Here is a 3477-nt window from a genome sequence, read left to right as displayed (position 1 = left end):
CAAGAAGCCCTCCGGTCCATTGCTGAGGAGCGGGCGCAGCTCGTCGAGACGCGAAAAGCCTTCCTTCTCGAGAAGGCTGAAGCTGAAGAGCAACAACGACTTGCCGCCGAGGAGCTGTCCATGCGGGAAGGTGAGTTGACGCAGCAGAAAGTCAATCTGGACAGCTACGAGGAGGAGCTTGTCGCGCGAGAGCAAACACTTGGCGGGGCTCTCAAGGAGGCAAAGGATGCTGCCGCAGCTGCTGAGGCCGCCAAGAAGGAGCTGGAGGCGAAGGTGGCGCAGCTAGAGGCCGATCTCAAGGCGAGGAATGAAGAGCTTGCCGCGCTCCAGCGTGAGCGCGAGAAGGACGCCCTCGCCCATGGTGAGCTGCAGGGTCGTTTCGCCGAGAAGGGAAAGGAGCTGAGTGCCGCCAAGGACTCCAACGCAGATCTCGAGCTGAAGCTGGCTACGCTGACCAAGACGCTGGACGGCGCCAAGGAACGTGAGGTGGCCTTGAAGGAGGAAATCAAGGCCAACGAGGAGCTGCTGGCGAGTGCTGCCGTCACCCAGAACAACCTCAGGGAGACTGTGGAGCTCTGGACGGAAGGTCTCGTGAATATCGCCGCAGTCATCGACAAGGAGCTGGAGGAGCTAGGGATGGAGGATTTCGGGTATTCCACCGATGAGAACCTCCAACCTAGCGCCAAGCTCACTTTGTTCTTCAAGGGCGTGGCGACGGCTCTCCAGCGACTCCGAGAAAGGATCCCAAAGCAGCTGGCCGACGAGTCGCGCATGATCTGCGCGAGGGTTCTGCAGAAGGTGTTGGTGAAGGTGGCCTACCGCAACCCAGGCATCAACTTCACCAACGTCCTCAAGAAGCTGCCGGCTGATGCTGATCTGGAAGCGCTCAAGGCCCTTGTCGCACCCATTGTGGACAAGGTGAATGAAGTCAGGAGGGTCGACGGCGATCGTGTAGACTAGGCCGCCCGTTTCCTCCTTTTCTTGCCGCTGCTGGCCATGTTACGAGAACAATCCATTAGCGCTGCGACAAGCTATCTTGTAATATAACTTTATTTTGGGCAGTATTTGCTATGTTATTTCGTTTACTTGATTCCTTCCTTTGTATGTTTTTACCCTACGCTTTTAGGGAACTTGCCGGAGTAGGCACCCTTGCCGCGAGCGCTGAGTGCGGAACATCAGCAGCCTGCTAGCGGTGCCGCTAGTGACAAGAAACCTTGTCGCAACTAGTCGCAGCATACTTAAGTTGTTGAGCGGACTCGAAACAAAGTAAGGGCGCAACTAGCTACGAGTTGGTTCCTCCGCGCACAGGTTTTCCATACAAAGTACGGTCATTCAAGGAAGATAACTCTAAATTTTTTTTAAATTGATTGCTCAAACTTTGGCAACTTAGCTTTTATGTCATTTGCTTCGCGGTAAGGCGATACTTGCTTGAACGACGCCTGGTCCACACCATTATCTTCTCCTCCCCCCCAGCAAACTTGTGTGCGAGGGAACCTTTCCCTTTCTTTGAGAAAAAGAAAGAAGAGAAAATAAAGATATGGAGCCTTATGGCTCGTTATTGCTTACCGGGGGTAGATGCTGCACAAAGTGTCAGATAATACATGCAAAATAATAGAAGGCATGAAATCGACAGGATGTGCGGAGCACATGAGCTTTATTTATGCACGGGGTCTGCGCCCGGCTTTGTACAAAGGATTACATGCAACAGCGGCAAGACTTGTACAAAAGGTGGTTGCCGGAACAGGTTCCGGCAACCGCGCCTTACGGGTAAAACTTACGGAGATGCTCAATGTTCCAGGAGTTGCTCACTGGAAAGCCATCTTCGGTCTCAAGGTGGACAACGCCAGGCCTAGTGAGTCGTTTCACCCGGTAAGGGCCTTCCCACTTCGGCGTCAGCTTGTTGGAATTCTTGGCGGAATGAACGCGCCGAAGAATAAGGTCGCCTTCCTCGAGACTTCTGGCATTAACTTTGCGGCTATGGTAGCGGCGCAAAGCTTGCTGGTAGCGAGCAGCTCATACAGCAGCCTGAAGACGGTCTTCCTCAAGGAGCAGCGCGTCGTCTTGTCGCAGCTGCTCTTGCTCAAGCTCATCATAAGCGAGCACTCGAGGCGACCCGTATATGAGTTTCATGGGGAGAACTGCCTCTGCTCCATAGACTAGAGCGAAAGGTGTCTGGCCAGTGGCTCGATTTGGCATCGTCCTGATCGACCAAAGAACCACCGGCAGCTCCTCGATCCAGTTCTTTCTGCACTTATGTAGCCTGTCGAAAGTTCTGGTCTTGAGCCTGCACAACACTTCAGCATTTGCCCTCTCCGCTTGACCGTTGCTTCTCGGGTGAGCAACAGAAGTGAAGCAGACCTTGGCTCCAAGATCTTGGACATACTGCATGAAGGTGTGGCTCGTGAATTGCGTGCCATTGTCGGTGATGATCCTGTTAGGTACCCCGAAACGGCAAACAATCGACCTGAAGAACTTGACTGCTGACTGTGCTGTCACCTTCCTCACTGCTTCCACTTCCGGCCACTTTGTGAACTTGTAGATTGCAACGTACAAGTACTCAAAGCCCCCGACAACTCGGGGAAAGGGGCCGAGGATGTCGAGCCCCCAGACCGAAAATGGCCAGGATAAAGGGATCGTCTGGAGAGCTTGAGCTGGCTGATGTATCTGTTTGGAATGGATTTGGCACGCTTCACACTTGGTTACTTGTGCAGTTGTATCCTGGAGGGATGTCGGCCAAAAGAAACCTTGCCGGAACGCCTTGCCGGCAAGTGCTCTTGCGCCAATGTGGTGACCACATATGCCTCCATGTATCTCTGCCAACAGCTCTTGTTCGTCTTCCCGGGGAATACACTTCAATTTCACACCGTTGAGTCTCCTTCTGTACAGTATGTCATTGACAAACTGGTACATACTTGACTGCCAGGCTACTCTCTCCGCTTCTTCTTGCTCTTCGGGAAGCTCTCCTATCTGAAGGAAATGGACAATCTGCTGCGCCCATGCTGGAGCTTGCGGCTCGACAACAAGGACTAAAGGCACATATGCTGCTGCGGGAACATCTGCTTCTACGGTAAGAACCAGCGGTTCTGCCGGAGCTTGACGTTCCCCGGCAAGCTTGACGGAGCAAAACTTGTCGGGAGCGTCTGCTTCAACGGAACAAACCGTAAGGCATGCCGGAGCAGACTGCTCCTCAGCACCCTTGGTGTTGAGCTTGGGGACCTTCTTGGCAGCGGCTTCGGGGAGCTCTGCCGGAAAGTAGTCACCAGAAATCAACTTCCTCTTCTTGCTCTGTCCAGTTGATGGTGTTACAGATGGTTGAGTTAGTTTGAGCACAAAGATCCCTGGTTCCACAGGTAACTTAAGTGCAGCGCACTTTGACAGGCCATCGGCAATGTCGTTCTGAGCTCTCGGAACATGTTCCATCTGCAGGCCGTCAAAATGCTCTTCCAACTTTCTCACCTCATCCACGTACGCTTCCAT

This window comes from Triticum dicoccoides, chromosome 3B (assembly GCF_002162155.2).
Source record: "Triticum dicoccoides isolate Atlit2015 ecotype Zavitan chromosome 3B, WEW_v2.0, whole genome shotgun sequence".
In the NCBI taxonomy this organism is placed as follows: domain Eukaryota; kingdom Viridiplantae; phylum Streptophyta; class Magnoliopsida; order Poales; family Poaceae; genus Triticum; species Triticum dicoccoides.
Note: the sequence above shows the minus strand (reverse complement) of the source record.